At 46.7% G+C, this 20,838-nt stretch overlaps 1 long non-coding RNA gene across 2 annotated transcripts; it reads right to left on the bottom strand.

Moving 5' to 3' along the window:
* Positions 1–40: 40 nt before the first annotated feature.
* On the bottom strand, positions 41–19,484 carry LOC116872530. Of its 2 annotated transcripts, none has more exons than XR_004383665.1 (3): positions 18,180–19,484; positions 9,883–9,993; positions 41–970 (listed from the first exon to the last, which is right to left on the bottom strand). It is a non-coding gene; the product is annotated as an uncharacterized LOC116872530 (long non-coding RNA). The 2 variants fall into 2 exon arrangements; XR_004383666.1 differs by lacking the exon at positions 18,180–19,484 and adding an exon at positions 13,796–14,104.
* Between the last annotated feature and the right edge of the window lie 1,354 nt (positions 19,485–20,838).

The following is a 20,838-nucleotide window of genomic DNA, read 5'->3' as shown; positions in this document are numbered from 1 at the left end:
GAAGGCAGAGGCTTTAACCCACTGAGCCACCCAGGCGCCCCTGTCAGGTTTAATTTTCTAAGACCAATGTGGGATGTGGCTGGAGTTTCTTAGGTAGAGTTTAACAAGGTGCACCGAAATCTCACAAGAAAACATGAAGAGAAACTCTGGATATAGTACTGATGGTGACTAAAATGCATTCCCGTCTTGAAAAAGCTGCATTTTACCACTTAGGTGAAATGACATAAGGTTTACAATGTGCCTTGTAGGTAATAATATTTTCCACTTCCAGGAGCTAAGAATTTATTTTTGTTAATGACCAAGCTCACATTGTAGGCACTCCCTTGGCAAAAACAACCCATGTGTCGAATATGCCTGAACTGTGCCCAGCAAGGGTGAGGTGTCCCCCTCCAGAGCAGACCTGAAGCATCTCCTGTCACCTTCTTGCTGAATGCAGGGCCGGGAGGCACCAAAGTCTCTGAGCTGATGGGTAGCCTTCTCCCTGAGCCCTGTGGCAAAGAGACTGGGCCAAAGTGATCTAATTAACCCCTGTGCAGTGGAACTTTCCAACATCAAACCATGTCTTCCTGAGTTAGCCTGGTACCATTTAGAAATCCACCAGCTCCTCTTGCACTCACTCTTGTGCATTTTAACGTGCTTTTTAGTGAGGCTTTCACAACCCTCCACACAGTCTGGGGTCCCCCCTGAACCCTGCATTTCTCTTCCAAGTCACTTGCAACTACTTCTCTAAGCACGTACAAGTGTCTATTTAGTGTGCAGCTTCCTAGCACCACTGTAAGCTCTGCGTGGGCAAGTCCGGATCTGTTCTTTTCACCACTATCTCTGCTGTGGTGAGCAATGCTGGGCACATGGCAGGGACTCATTAAGTGTTTGTTGATTCCACTGAGAATGGGGCATCAGAAGGTCCAAGTGCAGTCTTGACTTTGCCCCCGCAGGGACTTGGGGCAAGCCTCTTCATCTCTTTGATGGCCTGTCAAACAAGGAGTTGCATAGTCAAAGGCCTTTCTATAGCTCTAAGAAGATATTTTACAATCTTACGTTGGGGAACAGAAAACAGAACCACATGGCATGGAAGAAGGGCGTGTGTTTTTTTTCCTATGAGTATGAGGGGAGCTCGGCGAAGGGCATGAGTGCGAGAATGGGGCGGGGCGCTTCCTAAGGCCCTCCTGAAGAAGGGCGTGCAGGATTTGCATAGGTAGAGGGAGGCAGAAGGATCTTTGTGGTTGAAGGGAAAAGCATAGGCAGGTTTCCACTGGGGTAGTAAGAAGACTTAGGAGCTACAAAGGAAGCCTACTCATTTAATAGCCATACATTTAATTTTTTAAGTTTTTATTTTAATTCCAGTGAGTTAACATACAGTGTTATATTAGTTTCAGGTGTATGATAGAGTGATTCATCTATAGGTTTAACGTGTATTTGAAAAAAAATACAACTAGCACCTCAAAGCTGTAATATACAATTTTCTTTGAAAATAAATGTATTTATCAAAAAGTAAGTCTATTTAAGGAAAAGTTTTAAGTAAACAAAAGTATAGGTTGTTCTTAGGGCAAAAAATCATGAGGTTGGCATGTACAAGACTGATGTTTAGGAAACTCTGTCTTCAGAAAACATATGGAATTGACAATGAGCCAAGTTTAAGGCAGGCGACCCCACTCCATATTTCTCAGTGATGGATTCTGAGCCAATGTCCTGTCCAGTCTTACTTTCCACCCTCTGTGATGCTAGTTTATTCAGCAACATCCAACAAATATGTCTTGATTTAGTAACTGTAGGCCAAGGCCAATTCTAGGCACTTGGTACCCAGATTCCCACCCTTATGGACCTTAGATTCCAGCTGGGGAGACAAACCATGAACAATAAAGACAATAGTTATGCATCTGACCCTGACTGTTAGAAGGGGATAGAGCTTGGGGAAAAGAAGAGGAGAGTAGAGTAAGGGTGCTGGGGAGTGTTCAAGGGAGGTGTTGCAGGTTTTATTTTTTTTAACTTTAAAAACTTTATTATATTTTATTTTTTTATTATGTTCAGTTAGCCACCATACAGTCCATTATTAGTTTTTTATATAGTGTTCAATGAATCATTAGTTGCGTATAACAACCCAGTGCTCATCACGACCCATACCCATCACCAGTTTTAAATAGAGTGATCTGGTCAGAGTAGGTTTCAAAGTGATACCTGAGCAGAGACTTGGAGGTGGCGAAAGAAGGAGCCATGTGGTCACCTATGGGATGGGTGTTCCAGGCAGAGGGAGCACCAAATCCCCACACCTGAAGCAGGAGCAAGCCTGGTGTCTTATGGGAAGAGCCAGGGGGCTGGTGTAATAGAGGCAGAATGAGTAACCAGGGAGGGAGGTGGAGAGAGGAAGCCAGCGAGGGCATAGGGAAAAGATCACGCAGATCATGGAAGTGTAATAGCTTTATTCAGAGGGAAAGGGGAGCCACTGCAAGATTTTGAGCAGAGGGGTGACAGTAGGAGTAAATTTACAGTGCAGGAAATTTACTGCAATAAATAAGGCAAGAGATGTGGCGAGTGAACAAAACAGAGCTTATTGGCTCTGCAGTGAAAGAGAACAAACACCAAGGGAACCACAGAGCTTCTCAGAAAAGGATGTGAGAGAGGAATTCTTATAGGATTTGGGCTTGTGATGGATTCCTTTAGGGAAGGTTTAAGGAAGCAGGGCTTTGCTCTGGATTGGACGCTCTCAGGAAGTAGGAGTCATCCTATGAATGAGTATCTGAATTCTTACCTAACTTGAAGGAAAAGAAGTAGCAGTCACTCACATTAGCCAGGAAAGTGGGCGTGTTTGATCGTTTTTGAGGTTTGGATAATGTTCTTATTTTCTACTCAAACATGATTATGGAAAAGTCTCTTTTTTTTCTCATCCTGCATCATTGTGTCTGATGTGATGTCTTTGTGTTCCATGATGTCAGCACAGCCTGACTCTGAATACCAACCAGGTCAACTCCTAGGATCACCAAGCCTGGCTCCCAGTCTAACACCCAGTTATCTTCTCTCTCACAGGCCCTTTTTTCCTAGAACATGTACATACACAAGCAAGGCACAGATTTACATCCAATTTCAGAAGCCCTGTGAAAGTCTTCGTGTGGGCCTGAGGACAGCCTCAGGAGCTGGGATGCCAGCAGCCACATTGGAGAGACTCCCACAGACAGGAAGCAGCTCTGCGTCATGTTTCCACAGCTTTCCCTATTCCTGAAACAAATTAATTCTGCACACTCAGTGCAATGTGAGACACGTGTCACCAGGGACATGATCTTTAACTTTGATTGGGAGGTTGAAATATCCCTTCATGGTTCTGAATCAGAAAGGAATTGAGGAGGAAGAGAGGAAAGAATAGAGGAGAGAGGGTAGAGGAAAAGAGGAGAGGGAAGTGAAGGAGGGAGAGAGGGGTTTGTTTTAAGACAAGATGAGAACTCCATTTCTAAGAACCTTCTGGATTCTTCTCAGCTGGCAGGGTCCCCACCCTGACAGACATGTTGGCAGAAGCAGATCTGTTCCTTGGAACACAGTGTCTGCTCTTTCACTGTTTCCATCATTATAATCAGATAAGTGTGCATTACACACACAATCATGAATTATATGATCCTGAAATGTCCAAACCAGGAAGGACCTAGAGCTCCTCTCATCCAATTCCTTTATTTTCACCTGGGAAAACAGGCCCAGAGGAGCAGCTAGCTGGTGGTCAGAACCCCATTAAGTGGAAGGGCTGGGACATGAGCCCAAGGCATCTGACTCTAAGCCCGGCGTTCTTTCCATCACGCAAATGAGAGGAAGTTACAGAGAAATCGATTTTGGCTCCGTCCAAAGAAGCATTTTCTTATAGCCAGAGCTGTTCAAAGACAGAGGAGGCTGTCTGGGAGGGACCAAGTGCCTGATCCCTATCCCCTTCCAGGAGTGGTACGGGAGACTCTCAGTGTAGGAGGTTTGCCCAGATGACGTCCAACGTGCCTTCAGGTCTGAGAGGTCATTAAGAGAAACAAAAATGTTTCCTTTACTTTCTTAAGCCCCCGTTTTCACATTTGAAAAATGGGGAAGGCTAATAATTCCCACTTTAGAGGATTTCTGTGAGACTTAAGTGAGATAATACAGATCATGCATATAAACTGATGGGCACGGTGCCTGGCACAGCAAATGTTACCTGGGGTGGTTAATAATACAGCCTTGGCACACAACAGATGATGAACTTAACACATTTCTTCCCTGGCATCATGCAGACTGCATCATGTGGTGTACCTATCGACCTTTCAAAACCCTTTGATGATGGTCATCATTCTCACTTTCAAGAAGGAAACAGCTGAGGAGCTGGACAGTTAACTTGCCCTAGGTCACACACCTTCACAAGTAGAAGGGCATCTTTTGGACCCAGGGGCCCAGGCTCCTAGCCTTTGAGCAGAGTGTCCTTCTCACATACTGGAAGGGCAATACATTGCCATTGTGTAATCTTGGCAAAATTCTGCCTCCCTGGGCTTCAGTGCCCCCCTCACCCAGAGTGTGTTCTGTTAGATGCTGTCTAAGGTTCCTCTAGCCCCGCCACGGTAGGAGACAGGTGGGACGGAGTGTGGCCAACAAGGGCTCTGCATACAGGGCACGGGGGCAGTGGAAACACAGGATGTACGAAAATGAAGGGAGGCAGCACCAGAGAAAAATTCTGCAAAATGTGTCCTGAGATCTTTTTCCACATGGACACAACACTATTTGAAGAACTCTCAATCAACAGGTGCCCCCACTTCCCCTCATAGGACTCAAATTCTCCAGTAGAGTTGATGTTTCCTCCCCCGTGAACCTCCTATGTGGAATCATAATATACAGAAGTTTAAAGATCTCCTGGAGGGGCAGCGAGGTGGTTCGGTCTTGATCTCGTTTCCTAGATATCATCTAGTCAACCTCTCCCAATTTCATGGATGAGGAAACAGGCCAGGAAGGAGCAGGGTCTCGTCAGATCTCCCACGGGGGAATCAAGGCCAGAACCTCATATTAGCACCCAGTGTCTCCTCCCACCAGCTGGGCCTAACAGGCAAACAGAGGCCAGAGCCCCAGGTGGGGTCCAGGGCTACCATTTTCAGCAGGTGAGATGGGAGAAGTCAGAACTATCCTAGAAAGAGGGTTTTCTATTTGGCTAAAGTTTGGGTTGTTGGGTGTTTGTGTGTTTTATGCATTTTGTGTTGATGTTTTAGGGGTGGTAGATGGAAAGGGGTATTGGTTGAAGCCGACTGGGGCAAGAGAAATCAGAGCTGAGGAAAGAATTATTTGGCTTAATAGTTTTTTTTTCCAAATAGAGAATCTTTCAGAAATTAGATCCAGGATGGAACTTGAATTCTCTGAGAACAGAGGAAGAGAAAGGAGCTATGCCCAGAGTAGGAGGAGAAAGTAGAAAGGAGGGTTCCTGGATCTGCTGGGGCCTTGGGGCAGGGTTGGTCATCAACCAACCCTTGTCCTGCCATCTCCTTCACTGCTAAAGGCAAAAGGCCAAAGTGTGGCCTGCTCATTAATTTAATGCTGAGTGTGGAAATCAAAAACGGCCCTTTGGTTTGGCTGCAGTGTGTGTGTGTGTGTGTGTGTGTGTGTGTAAGAGACAGGATTTATTACTATGGGGAAGTGATACGGTGAGGAAGTAATTGTCTGTGACCTTGGGAATTGTTTGTGACCTTGGGAATATTCTTTTAACCTCAGCAAGCCTCTCAGTTGGCCCCTCTATGAAGACAGAGTAGCATTATCACCTTTGGAGGGTGGCAAGGGTTAGAAATAGTAGCCAAATGCCAGTCCAGGGGGCACAGTCTGTGGTGGCCAATGGCAACCAGCTGGCTGTGGGATTTCTACCTCTCGGACCTCTCTGTGCCTCTCCAAAACAGTTCTCTGTTTTGGAAATGAGGTGAGATGCTCCCAGCTCAATTTACAGGGTTGTTGCAGGATGAAATAAGATCAAACACATGAAAGGACTTTTAAGCTGTAGAATTTTGGACAGATATGGAAAATAACATTCATAACCGAAAGCTTTTTTGTGTTCAGATACCACAGGCAGAGACTGCCTAATAAGCTTTTAGAAGACTGGCAAGGGGTCCACTATCTTAAAAAGCAGTCTACCCCAGTGCCTCAGATTTTCCCATATTCCTATGAGGCTTCCTTCCTTTGATCCTGGAGGCTGTCAGTCTCAGGGCCATGCTTCACCACGTTGCAGTCCCCTGACCAGCAGCTTCCCCGTCTAACATCAGCCGTTAGACATGCAAATTCTCGGGTCTCACCTGGACCTACTGAACAGAAACTCCGAGTGGAGCCCAGAAACCTGTATTTTAAAAAGCTCTCCAGGAAAAGCATGGACACATCAAAGTTGAAGAAGTATTGGTTTGGAGCTTGGGGAAGTAGAGATCCTGATTCTTTAGGTCTGGAGGGCTTGAGAGTCTGCATCTCCCAGATGATGCCCACAGTGTGGGTTCTCAGACATAACAAGGTTCGAGAGTGTCCTACAAAGTCAGAATTTTTGCATGAATGGAAGTAACGCCTTAATAACCAACATCTTAGTTAAGAGTAATTGTGCACAGGTGTTGGGTTGTGGGAATGGGTTGCAGAAAAGGCTGAGGGATTCTGGGAGCAAGAGAAACACGAGGCAGCAATGAGAAAGAGAAAGAGAAAGAGAAAAAGAGAAGGTAGGAGATCACCGAAGGAACGGTAGGCTGCCCTTGCAGGATGTGCTCAGGGCAGATCTGGGCATTTATTAAATCCATTCACTCACTAAGTGTTGTCTCCGTGTTGGGCACTGCTCTGTATTTTTCACACTCATCAACTCACTGAATCCACTAACAGCCCAGTGAGGCTGGTACTATTTCCATTTTACAGCGGAGTAAACTGAGGAACAGAGAGGTTAAGCAATTTGCCCAAGATCACTCAGCTAGTAAGTGCTGGAGCCAGGAGTTAGAACGCAGGCAGCCGGACTCATTAGCAGTAGATTATTCTACCTCAGATATGGTTTCCGCCACCGGGAAGCTTACAGTCCCCTGAGGATTACAGGCTACGACTAATAATGGCCAACCCTTGGGTGATGCCTATTACGGCCAGGCACTATTCTGAGCCCCTTACACATACCTGCTGTTTTAGCGATGCGAGCAGATGGGGCAGGGCGCGGCGGAATGGGCCTGGCGGAGCACAGAGCTGCATGAAACCGGTCTCTCTGTTCCTGGAGGTTTGTCCATAGAGGTGCGCAAACACCTAAAGTCCCAGACTCCCTGTTCCAAGCAGAGAAGCTCCCATCCAGAAATAACCTTTGCAAAAGGACCTCCAATACCTGATCCAAGCCCCACTTTGTGTCCTCGGCCTCCACACCCTCACGGCTTCCCGACCTGGCCTCTGAACTAGGCCTCCCTGTGCTGAAGAGCAGGTGTACTTGCCAGCTCTTGGGCTCACCCTGGCTCCCACCACCTCAGCCAAGTTCATACAGCAGGTAAGTCCCCCTGTGTGTGCGGCCCCAGACAGGCCTGCGAGGCCGGGCTGTGGACCCTCTTGACGGGCACCAGAATGAGGGGCCTGTTGAACATTTGGTCCCTGCTGCTGTTCCTGCTGCTGCTGCTGCTGCTGCTGCTGCTGCCACTGAGGCCTCAGCCCACCAGAGGCAGCAACTCTACCTTGCCCTCCCTCCCTCGCCCACATACCAAAAATCACTGCCTCGAACCTGGGATTCAAGAAGTTGCCCAAGAAATGAAAACTGACCTCACATCTTTGCAAACCACTTTGACGACACATTTCAAGAGCCAAAATATGTGTCTATCCCTCCTTGATCCAGTAATCCTCCTCCTGTTGGATTATTTACAATAAATTTTCAAAAGTAGGGGGGACGGTTCCTACATAAAGATCGTCCGTGCAGGATTAATTATTCACTTCATAAATATTTATTGAGTTCCTCCTGTGTGCCAGACACAGTTCTAGATGGTGTAACAGAGACAGCAAGGTCCCTGCTCTCCTAGGAATTACATTATAACTGTGGGGAAAGACTATCAATACCTACATAGATGAGAAAAATAATCTATTTACAAAATCCCCTACAGAGAATTAAAATAAGGGTCTGTGATAGAGAATAACTGAGTTTGATCAGGGGGGTCAGGGACGGTCTCTTAAATGTTGGTAAATAAGATGACCTTCAAGCTGAGATTCTCATGAGGAGAAACAGCAGCCAAATGAAGGTTCCAGAAAAGGAGGCTGGTGGCCCAGGGAACTGCAAGAAGGCTGATCAAAGGATGCAAGTGATCGGAAATGAATTTAAAGGTGAGGGAGGGGCCAGATCACTAGGATTTTATAAGCACGGGTGGAATGTTTGAGCTTCATTCGATAGCTGGCCCTAAGCAAGGGCATGAGACCAGATCATAGATGAGAAAGGGGCAGGGAGACCAGCTAGAGCTATTGTAGCTATTTTGGTGAATAGTAGTGGGAGCTTGAACTAGAACGGTAGAAATGGAGATTAAGAGAAATGGGTAGAGTCAGGGTATTTTTAGAGGCAGCTAAAAGAGTTTGCTGAAGGAATTGGGATGGGGGTGATGGAGGCAGAGAAATCAAGAATTATTCATGGTTTCTCAACTGAGCTACCACAGGGGCCAATTATACAGTTGGGGACGGCAGGAGAAGATAAAAATTTGAGAAGTGAGAAGAGAAGATTTAATGGGATGAACTCTCTCCCCCTGAAAAAATAGGTTGAATTCTTAACCCCCAGCACCATAGAATGTGACCTTTTCTGGAAATAGAGTCATTGCAGATATAATCAGTCAAGGTGAGATGAGGCCATACTGGAGTGGGGCAGGCCCTTACTCCAACATGGCTGGTGTCCTTAGGAGAAGGGAGACATTTGGACACAGAGACAGAGACACACATGGAGGACAGCACGTGAAGACAAGGACACTTGAGGAATGCCAGCCATGTGAGAACGGGACAGAGATTGGACAGATGCCTCAACAAGGGCAGGGATGCCAAGAATTGCCAGCTTGTCATCTGAAGCTGGGGTGACACAGAGCAAAGATTCTCCTGCAGAGGCCTCAGAGGGAACCAACAGCTGGAGTTCAGAGCTCTAATCTCCAGAACTCTGGGGGAATACATTTTTGTTGTGTTAAGCCATCCAGTGTGTGACACTTTGTTCTGGCAGCCCTAGGAAGCCCTGGAGAAGAGAATGAGGGTTCCGCAGGGAGCTTGTTATGTTTCCATGAGAAGCCGTGTAGATGCCCACATGGAGATACCAAGCAGCAATCAGATCCACGAGTCTAAGCTTATGTTGTATAAAGCAATTCACCGTACCTTAGTGACATGCTTTACATGATACGTTAAATACGACATATGAAGGATGGCCTGAAGAGGTAGAAATGATAACACAGATGATGGTACACACATTCTATGAAATATTATGCTGCCTCTGAAGGGAATCATTATAAAGACTAGATATAAAGACTAGACTATATAGACCTGGAAAAATGCTTATGACAATGTTACACACACAGGACCCCGTGATTGCCATTCTGTAGTGACTGTGGGTGAGAAGCAGGTGTCAAACAGTCTGATTCCGATCCTAGCTCTAGCTCCTGGGAACAGCCTGGGATAAGTTGCATGTCACTGCCTCCTGCAGGTTATGGTTGTTCAATATACTTAAAGCTGCAAGTTAAGTAAACACGAGGCTAAATTGCAAAGTGCTGAGATGGCAAAGTAAAGAAGCAATTGGTGTGGAAGTTGAGTTAATCCAGGAAGACTTCCTGGAAGAGCTGGCCTTTGCAAAGTAAGTGCATGGCCTGGGTCAGAGTGCCTAACATAGGCCAAGCATTGCGGCAGCATCAAGGGATGGACTCAGTAAAACCTCCAATAAGTCATTCTCTGTGAACACACTTGCGCTGGAACTCTTACCATACACAGAGTGTCCTGATGGCTTATCCCTGTCCCTTCATTCCTATGTGAGTGAGTTCCTGGAGGACTGGTGCTGTGTCTCGTTCCTCTCTGTATCCTTAAGCACAAGACCTGGCAAAGGTGAGATAAAAATTAAGATCTGTTACATTTAATAGAACATCAGAATCAGAATTTGATTGTTACACAGGAATGTGCAACAAAGGACCATTGATAGAGTCCCTTGACCTGTGGACATGAGGCTCCTTAAAATCCCCTCAAGGTAAGGATCTGAAGCCTGAAGTAGAGCTTTCTGTTCCTGCTCAGTGACTTTAACTAAGGTGAGTACAGGGACTTCATTGCTTTGGAAGATAGAAGCAAACACCATGAGTTAGAATAATATAACCGAAGAAGTCAACCTATTTTACAATAGCAAAGAGAATCAATACATTGAGTAAGTAAGACTCACAATGTATAATCATAAATCAACTTAATTTCATTTCCCAACCCCACAACGGAGAGATGCCCTTTCTCTGCCCTTTAATGACAAGCTGGGCATCCTACAACTTTTCTGATCACTCTCAGGAAGTAAAAAGTCCTGTGATCACTTTCGTCACCAAACAAACTCTGTTCATAAGTTAGATACTCAGTCCCATACAAAAGCAAAATTCCTAATTTGATTTAAGATTCAACCTTTTCTTTCAACTGGGGCTTGTTGCAGGTGGGACCCCTATAGCTGGGGATAAGGGCATGGACAGCTGCTGTTTTCCCCCCTCCCTCTCCCCAGTTCACTAAATGTGACTGCTGACTTCTCCAGGGCTAGAGGGGTCAGGGTTTGGGGAGGTGAGGAGAGGCAGAAGAAAGGAGAGCAGAAGAGGTCTTACCTGACCAATGCTATCATACAATGGCTTTAAAGCTGACTCTAGGGTAGACACATCCATAGATTTTTCACACACTCCCCCGACAAGCCCTGAGGACCTTCCCCTTACGTGGGCATGGCACTGCCTTGAATCCCATTGTTCACTCCTTCTGCAGTCCTAAAAGTCCAGCAATACCTTCAGTTAGTCCCCCCTGTTAGACACATCTGAGAGGGCTTCACATCAGTTCTTCCAGGGCGTGGCTCACTTGTAGTGCATGGGAACAGCATCCTTTGCACAAACCATCTTGAGGTGTTCAGGCTGATCTGAGCGGTGCCACTACTCTTTTGTTTGTCCAGGATGGCACCCGTCTCTAATCCTTTAAGCTCTCTGGGGGCTGTCAGGGGTCAGTCCACTTGTCTCCCCCTCTCAGATTACCCTAGACACACATTAAGCTCTCTAAGTAGATTCCATGGAGCATTTCTCTCTCTCTCTCTCTCTCTCTCTCTCTTTCAGTGTAATTAACAATGTGACATTAGTTCCAAGTGTAAAGGAGCCCCCCCTTTCTTGACTCAAGAAAGGGAGAGACACAACTGTTCTCTAACACAATCTCTAACACAATCTTTTTCAGCTCAATGGCAGCACCGAGGGTAATAGAGGGCATATACCTTTGTGTGTGTGTGTGTGTGTGTGTGTGTAGACGCACACACAAGTACACCCACACATACACACGTGCTCACATAGGGGAATCCAGCACTGTTTCTCAAGAGTTTCATCTATTAGGAGAACTAGAACATGAATCCATAAGGTTAGCACAAGGCAGAAGAGTTCCTGTTGGACACCATACAGAAGGCTCCATGAAGGCAGCTCTGAGCTGGGTCTTGAAGAATGACTAAGATATGCATAAACTGAAATGAAATATTTTCAGAGAGAGGGAATTATATGACTAAATGTCCAGTGGTGGAATCAAGGAGGTGTGTACAGATGCCACTAAGTAGTTTGTTTAAATGAGACAAGTGAAAGATAAAGCCAAGCCAGACCCAAAACAAACAAAATAAGGGGTTTGGATTTTTGCCTACAGGAAGTGAGTTTTGAAGGTTTTAAACAGGATAGCAAAACGGATGATGGGTTGAGAAGGGCAGTGACTAATTCTTGGTGAAATGTGGTCTTCATTTCCTTGAGTCATTAACCAGGGTCCCTTTAAGAAGAAAAACAAAACAAAAACCTTCCAGGACTTGCTTTCTTTTCCAGGAAAACCCTTGCCCTTTGGAACTTCTCATGAGTTTAGTTTATAAAGACATCCAATCCTGTTTTTACTCTTAGATAAGGGGCCTTGGCACAGCTGCCAGTCGCTGTACCCTCCTTCCAGCTCTGAGGCCCTTGACCTCAGGCTTTGTGGGGCTGCTCAACCCCTCTCCCCATGGCCCCCAAACTGCCCTCTAGAAGAGGCCAAGGAGAAGGGTGTCACTTTCTGAGCAGGAGGGCCATGGAAACCTTGCCTCAATGAGCCCACCTACAAAGGCTTCACCCTGGGCCCTTTGAAGCCCAATGGGAAAATCCAGGAGGCTGCAAAGCCTAGAAAACAACAGGTTTGGATTCAAATCCCAGCTTTCCCCTTACCTGATCTCGAGACCTCCCTCGGCCTCTATGTGTTAATCTGTAAAATGGAAACAAAACAACTTCCCTAGGCAACAATGTTGCCCATGAAGATTAAGCAAGAGGGAATTTGTGAGCATAACTTGCACATAGCAGATGTGTAAAGGGTATTCCTCCTTCTCCCTCTCCCAACATCTCTGTGTCTTGGTTTCCTTGCCAATTAAATGTGATAGGGATTCAAGGATAAAGTTGAATCTGATGAATTTCCCAAACCTCCGCTACCTGCCTCACACAGATGCCAGTGAGAGCAGAGGGCCTTTCTCACCTTGTCTGAGCTCTGGAAACTATTTCTTCTTTTATGATATTCAACAATTTTTTAAAAAATCACAAAACCACTTAGTAGTAGTACTCACTGACACAAACTTAGAATGAGCCAACCTTCCCCAATCTCTCCCCATTAACACCGTCTGACTCAGTTTCCCCTTCTTTAAAGTGATTGTGTCTGAGACAGGTCCGTTCTCTTGCTCTCTGCAACTGCCCCCTAGGTTGGGGGGATGGGTCCCGACAGAGGACATGCTGAGTATAACCTCTTGGTCATGGCCCTGGGGAAAGGCACCCAGCCAAGGAAAATACTAGTGGAAAAAACGAAGAAAAGATTCCAGGTTTTTGAGTCCCAGACCTTGAAAAACAAAACTGCTGAGTTGTCTCCTGAATTAGGGAAAAAGAACACCACAGCCGCCTTGAGATTTCCAGGAAACAATTTGTGAAGCCTTTGGGCAAGACTGGCAGGGGGGACTCAGGGAGGCCCAGCTGGGTTGGATGCCATGGGCCGGAGGGGATGGGGGTGGGGGGTGTCCCTGTGGAACTCCGAGCGTTCAGGTGTTCCCAGGTACAGTGGAGTTACATGACTGTACACGGTTTATATGGGCCTGTGTGTGCACACTTGTTTATTTGCCTGTGGACAACCCCCCAAGCATTTACTGAGCACTCTCTATGTTCCACTGGGCACAGCACAAGGGGACAGGTATGCAACAACAAAGAAAACACAGTCCCTGAGCACAGGGAGCTGAGTTTAGCAAAGGATGCAAATTAGCAGGCATTTCAGTTCAGAGTACAAGCATCTGGGAGGCAGTTTGTATGGCCCTTCAGAAAACTAGCTTTGCCGTCAGGAGCCTGGGATGCACGTCCAGCCGCCCACTAGCTCCACGACTTTGGAGATCTCTGACACTCAGTCTCCCTAGCTGGAAAGTGACCGTATTAAAATGACATCCTGGGAGATAGCATGCGTGTGTAAATGTATGGTGACCCATCTCCATTTTGTGCTTGCAAGGTCTGCCTCTAGATAAGCACATACAGTGTGCAAAGTCTGGGTGAGCTGGGTGCAGGGTGTTAGCACATCTGCTTATGTCACGCATGTGGGGTGCCCGGCTCTAATCAGAGGTCACAAATAGTGGCCCACAGACACAGTTTTTGGGGGCACTCACCCAGCTGGGGTCTGGTTTCTGGCTCACGGAGTATTCTAAAACTCAAGACATTCCACATACAAATCCTGATTTCCAGTTTCTCTTCAAACCTTGGACAAGCTGGCCATCCTGTGAGCATTTGCATGTGTGTGCCTGTATGCCATGGTTTCTGCTTACCATGGATGTGTCCTTCCCAGGAGCACCTCCCTCCTGGCCGGTCTCCAGGTCTGTCCTTGGAGGGGCTCCAAGGTGGTTCAGAAGGCCTCGTGTGTAGACATGTTCTCTATGGAAGGAGAGGCAGGACTGGGAAGAAGCTGGTGCCAGGACCCCAGCTTCTCCGGGCAGCTCCAGTTTCGGTCCTCAGAGAGGCAGAGAGAACTGAGGACCCTACCCAAGGCTCCAGCTGTATGGCTGGACACTGGTTACCAAAGATGGTAACCAAGAATGGCAGCTGGAACAATGGCTTTTCTTATCTATTTGATTTTGCATTTCAAAAATGCCTGAATTATAGCTCCAAAATGATTAAGACAATGACCTTCTCAGGAAGTGTTGCTGAATGTATATACTCTTATTCTTTTTTAAATGAGCAAATAGGGGGTAACTGCCTGGCTTAGTCCGTAGAGCATGCAATCCTTGATCTAGGGGTGTGAGTTCAAGTCCCACGTTGTGTGTAGAACCTACTTTAAAAAATAAATTAATGATAAAATAAAATGAGCATATAGGCTCAGGGTATACGCTAAAAATGTATTTGTTAAAATACATTTTGGGAACCTATTGCAGATGTGAAAGGTAGGATTGTCATCTTCCTACTATCCCTGGATCCTCTTAAGATGACAAATTAGTCCCTCATAATAGGTATTTACTGAGCTCCCACTGTGTACAACATGCAGTCTGGACAAAAGGGGGCCACCCAGTTGAATATGTCCTGCTCCCAGGCCTTCGGGAAACTCAGTCTTATGGAGAGACGCCCACAGAGAAATGAATGCAGAAACAACAAAGGACAAGGTATTACCGAGAAATCTTCGGACCTAAGAACACCAGAACACAGAGGAAGACCCGTGGCTTACTATGCAAGCTTGTCCCCCTCTCTGGTCCCCTTTTCCCTTCTGTAAGATAAGAAGGTCAGAAGAGATGAGAGAATACCGACCCCACATGCACAGCCCTGCCCAGCCCCCAGCTTTGGCATTTTTTTTGAGAGAGGACATGCTGTAGCCCCAGCCTCTCATTCTCCGCCCCACATTCTTGTTTCCAAGTCTTGGCTTGTGCTGGGAATCCATCTGGCTTGAGCTCTGAAAGAAATTCATCAGTGGAGGTTTTTCCACATTGCTTTCTCTTAAAAGAAAAAAAAAATTCTGGAGTCCCCAAAGACAAGGCATCTCGTGGAACCTCCATCACAGGGGTTCCTGGTCCAGGTGGGGAGAGCAGCCCCCAGAGAGGTGGGAGAGTTTCCCCTTCTGTAGCACCAGGACTTGCCATGAAGGATTCCTCTGAGCTAGTTCTCCCGCTTCACAGATGGGAAAAAGGAGGCCTGAGGATAGGAGGGACTTGCCTCACAGTTCTGATTCCTAAGCAAAACTCTCCTCGTGCCCTGATTTTTCTCTCAGACTGAGTCCTCAGGATAGAGGGGATGAAGACCACCAGGCCATGTCCCTCCTCAGCCTGGTGTTGACTCCTATTGAGCTCAAACATTGAGTTATTCTTGTTCTGCACCAACCAAAGGCCCGAGAAACCCAATCTCACACAAGTGTGTGTAAAGAAAGAGCAGTAATTCTGTAGCCCAGAAAACCATCTTGGAGACCTGGGGTATCCACCTTTAGGAGGGTCTTTGTTGCCAGTGTCCATGAAAGAAGGAATTTCATACATATAAAACCAATCTGTTAGAGCAGGGTGCACAGATCTGTTAGAGCAGGGTGCACAAGAGATAGCAAAGAGAAGGAGTAGGTGGTCTAGTATTTAATCCAAAGATGTTTGCCTTCCTCCTTATTGGCATCTTGGGGGCTTGTCCTTATCGAAGTGTCCATCAGCCAAGCTCTTTGCCTCAAACACATCACTATTCTCATGAGTGTCAGGGGCACTTTTATCATAAATGGAAACTCCCATCGTGGTTTCAAAGTGGCCAGTCCTGCAAATCACTGGAAAAACCCAGGGACACCTCTGATGCCTACAGTTCAAAGAACATCAGAAGCACTCTGTCCCTCACCTTAAAATCTGGAGATCTGTTGAGAAAGTGAAAGTCACCCAACACAGAAACTCCCTTCAACAAACAACCCCAGATTTCTTTTCGAACTTTTGTTAGAATGCCATCTCTCTCTTCACAATACCCTAAAAAAAGGCCAAGTCAAAGATAGTTAATTTTTTTTCTTTTTGATGATGGTAAAATCATCATCTACGATATTCCCTTTAACTAAAACTGTTTATGGCTAGTATCTTGCCTGTTAGTCTCCCATTGAATAAATGTTTATTGGATGCCTCCTAGGGACTAAGTCAGGGGAAACAATAATGAAGAAATCAAATACAGCTCTACCTTAATGGACTTAATTAATTTAATTTCCTATATTCCCTGTTACTCATATATTCTAGTGGGGCAGAAAGAAAAAAAAACTTATAAACAGGCACATTTTGTAAATTGCCAGTTATTATAAGTATATGAAGAACCAGGAAACGTGGGATATTTTTAAGCATCACAGCCAGGGAAAGGGGGCATGCTATGGGCTATGGTTTTCACAGGATCATTTGGTGCATATCTTTGTTTTGTCATTGATATCCCTCGTGCACTGCGGAAGTACTGAATCTGGATTGAAGAACCCAGTATAATTTGGTCTCCTTCTCTCCTAGGTGACTGCTAACCTGTAGTCATCCATTTCATTAAATTTCTTGGCTCAGAAATCGACAGTTATCAGAGGAGATTAAGATAATGCTAACAAGAAAGCTGTTCACTGGCCTTTTTTTTTTTTTTTTAAGACTTATTTATTTGAGAGAGAGAATGCAAGCAGGGGGAGTGGGAGAGGGAGAGGGAGAGAGGATCCTCAAGCAGACTCCCCACTGAGCACAGAGCCTGACAGAGGCCTCGATCCCGGGACCCCCAGATCAAGACCCGAGCAGAAATCCAGAGTCAGACCGACAGAGCCACCCAGACGCCCCACCACCTGTTTTTACTGGACACGAGCTGTGACAGACAAAGTGTGTTGCTGGCAATGAAAAGAAGGCATTTGAGGGCAAAACTGGGAACGCTCAGTGTTTGTAAGGAGAGGGGGTGTAGCCCATTCTGGGCTCCGCATTTTAAGCGTTGATTGTAAGAACCTATTTAGCTAGAACGACTCCATCTTGGTTAAAAGCCATTTTGTTGTTTGTGCAGTAAAACTTAAACTGACCCTGCCCCTCTCCCCCCCAGAGAAACTTACTTAGAAGCAAGTCTGGGAAACCAGTAAAATATGGTCAGCTAGTTCCTAATAACAGAGCCCAGAATACAAGGCCAGGTCGGCCAGTTCTTGATAACAGAGCCCAGAATACAAGGACGAGTCGGGCCAGGTGAAAACATCCAATCAGTAAGAAACACACATACTTTTTCCCTAACCACCAAAGAATGTAAACCCCGCCGTTTGGGCGCCAACCTTGAGCACCAATTCTGACCAGAGTAATAGGTTAGGTCAAACAGCTACTATAGGGTAAATTGTAATTCAATTGGCCACCTGCGTGTGACCTAACAGGACTACAATCTCATTGGCCACCTATGTGTGGCCAGACTTTTGCTCCATAAAAGGTAGTCTGTAAGATGGGGAGGGGTCGCTCTCTTCGGAGACGGCCCTGGCTGGTCAGTCCGACTTCTTCTAATGCTTGGCATAAAATAGAGCTTTGCATAACTTTCACCTTGTCTCAGTCTCGCTCCCCTGACCGATCAGTCTAACTTCTAATACTTATCATAAAATAAAGCTTTAAATAACTTTCACTTTGTCTCAGTCTCGTTTCGTTTAATAACGGACCTAACATTGATGACAAGTAGGACCATGCTCCAACGGCTGTCATCCGCTGACGGTACTGGCAGCTGGTTCGTGCACATCTAGGAGGTAGCGGTGACCGGGCCAGAAGCTGTGTCTGCTCCACTCACAGGTGCAGCGTGGGGCCTGGCTTACGGCCTAACCCAGTGTAAGTGTTCAAGCGAAATCAATAAAAATGTCTGCAGCGACTGGGACCCGCCCTCTACCCCTTCCCTGCCCCCTGCCTCCCCCAGGACAGACTCTGATTTCCTTCTCCTCTTCCCCCCACAAATGGAGCCAATGACTAAGCTCCTCTCCTCTCACTGAAGAAGACATCAACTTGCCTCTTGCTGAGGAAATGTCAGGAGCTAAGGGGCCGGAGAGGGGCCGGCATTCTGGAATGAAACGCCAGGTGGCCCCACTTCACCTACCTGTACCCGAGGCCTGGATTTTGTGAAGTGGAAGTGATGGTGTGCAAAGGGTCCAAGGGCATCTGTCCCACTCTTCTTCTCATCTTTGCTGTGACCACAGACCCCAATCCTCCAGAGACTTCCTTAGGCTGGAGTCTGATCCTGCCTTCTCCCAGAAGGCAAATGACCCAGGCCAGGCTAATGTCTCTCTCCTCTCACGTCCTGGCTCACCAGCAGCCAGACCATAGCACAGGCAAAGGCACACTTGTCAGTGTACAGGCTGAACGGACTGGAACAGCAGAGGCAGGTCAGACCCGGAGAGAATCCCTGTTTCCACATTCGGAACCTGAACACAGCTCATCAGGCCCATGATTTTTAAACCATGTCCCTGGGGCCCAGAGGTCAGGATGGGGAAGACAGAAGCCCAGGGCAGAGTTTCTGGGCCACCTGCTCCGCTTAACAGAGCACCTCTGCCTCTAGCGGGTTTGTATATTTGGGTTCCATACTGAAAGCATTCAAAGACACAGTCCTACAGCTAATATAAAGTTTGAAAAACCCAACACATTCTATGAGCTGTGAGGTCATTTGCCTCTATCAAAAAAATCTATGAACTGTTATTTTTTGAGCCATTATCTAAGCATTCGTTTATTCATCTTCCAACTCCTGGTTTAGAGGCAAGGAAAAAATGAACAAAACACAAGTCTGACTCCTAGTCCAGTGCTCATTCCGATATATAAATAGATGCTCCAATATATCACACAGATTTCCAGGTGGGGGGCAGAGGGAGGAAGATACAGCTCCTTTTGCTCCCAGCACCAAACTGTCAGAGCTTTGTCAGTTTTTGCCAGTTTTCTAGTCTCCAGAAGCCAGACTGGGGACGTGATGGGATCGCAAAGGCAGGCAGCCTAGGCAGGCAGCTTCAGCTTCAAGACCCTGGTGGCTGAAGGACAGGGACGAAACTGGAGAATGGAGCCTTTTGGTGCCTCCTAGGACCAACACAGCAGACAGGGATGTGAAAGGGGCCGCCGAAGCTCAGAGGTTCCCCACTTCCCGGATTTGCTTTCTGGTTCCTCAGTCACGGCCTCACACTCAGACCACCAGATCTTACGGCGTAGCCAGATGGACTACATTTCTTTTTAAACTTATTTTTAGAAAGAAAAATTTTCTCTCCTGGGTAGAGATGAGTGGTCTCCGAAAGGTCTCATTTCCTCTCTGAGTCAGGTTCAGCCTCTTGATGCTTGGGTTTTAATTTCTTCAGCCGTGCTATTCCCTGAGCACTCGGAGATCCTCTGGTGATGCCCCCTCAATTTCAAGAGCCCCCCAAAATAAGCCAAATGACTACAGATAAGTTTTTGGTACTTTCCAAAATTAAACTATTTCCCTTGGTAAATTTCCACCAAATGAGCTCATTAATTTGAAAACAGGAAGTGACACATGAGGAGTGTGAGGTCAGGTTGCTTGTTCGCTTACATTGCTCTATTTGGGGGGGCAGAGAGGACAGGGTGGTTGGGACAGAGGTGGGACCAGAGAATGGCTTTTACGGGTCCCACATCCTTCATGGACTGGACCAAACATCAGTGAATTTTTAAATCAGAGACTCAAAACTCAATCCTTTTCTCTTAGAATGGAAAGACCCTACAGAGACCACCGCTGGTCAGCTTCCCACAGATGGCCTCTGTGGGAGGCCCTGGAGAGCCTCTGCTTGTTTGCAAGCAGGTGTCTCTCCTCCAAATAGGACCCAAAGGCTCTCCTTTCGCCAGCAGGGCTCTCTGTCCTGCAGCACCAGCTGCTCCCTCAGAAGCCAGCAGAAGCCTGCTCCGGATGGATAGGAGGCTTAACGACCTCATCACACACACACACACACACACACACACACAGAGAGACAGCCTGGGTGGCTCAGTCAGTTAAGTGCCTGCCTTCGGATCAGGTCATGATCCCAGACCTGATCCCAGGGTCCCAGGATCCAGTCCCACATGCGACTTGCTCTGTGGGGAGTCCGCTTCTCCCTCCGCCTGGCGCTGCCAGGCAGTCTCTCTCTCTGACAAATAAATAAAATCTTAAAAGAAAGAAACAAACAAACAAAAAAAAAAAAAAAACCAAAGAAATAAAACACAGTTCCCAACTCCGATTGGGTATCAAGACAAAAAAAAAAAAAAAAGTGAGAGAGAGAGCGAGAGAGCGCGAGCCCCTGGTACATAAAGAGAACGTAATGGATGCCTCTGAGTAACTGAAACAAAACCAAATCAACAAAGAGGACAGCCTCACTCCTCCCTCAGCTACCGGTCCTGCAGATTTTAGAGGTCTGATGCACGAGTCTTTGACAGACTGATAAAAAAATAAAGGTTGTTTGTATCTTTTAAACAAAAACTCCACCCCAGCACTAAGTTCCGTAACTATTTACTGATATACACAAGTTTATAAAGAACAAGTGCCCGCGTGTGTGTGTGTGTGTGTGTGTGTAGATGAAATCAGAAAGGGTTCCATCTAGTTCGGTAAAGGCAGAGCGCCCCTGGAACCGCTTTGCACCGACCGCCCCAAACCAGGAAGCTTGCGCGAGCCCCGCACTGCGCCGGGCGCTTTGCAGGAATCCGAGAGAGCCAGGAGCGGGGCTTTTGCTACTGCTCACACCATCCCCACGCAGGATTTCAGGCAAGCGGAAGACGGGGCTGGGGTTCAAGTC

The sequence above is a fragment of the Lontra canadensis genome, unplaced genomic scaffold (assembly GCF_010015895.1).
Source record: "Lontra canadensis isolate GAN:19392208 unplaced genomic scaffold, GSC_riverotter_1.0 scaffold30, whole genome shotgun sequence".
Lineage (NCBI taxonomy): Eukaryota > Metazoa > Chordata > Mammalia > Carnivora > Mustelidae > Lontra > Lontra canadensis.
This window is presented reverse-complemented; position numbering and strand designations above follow the sequence as displayed.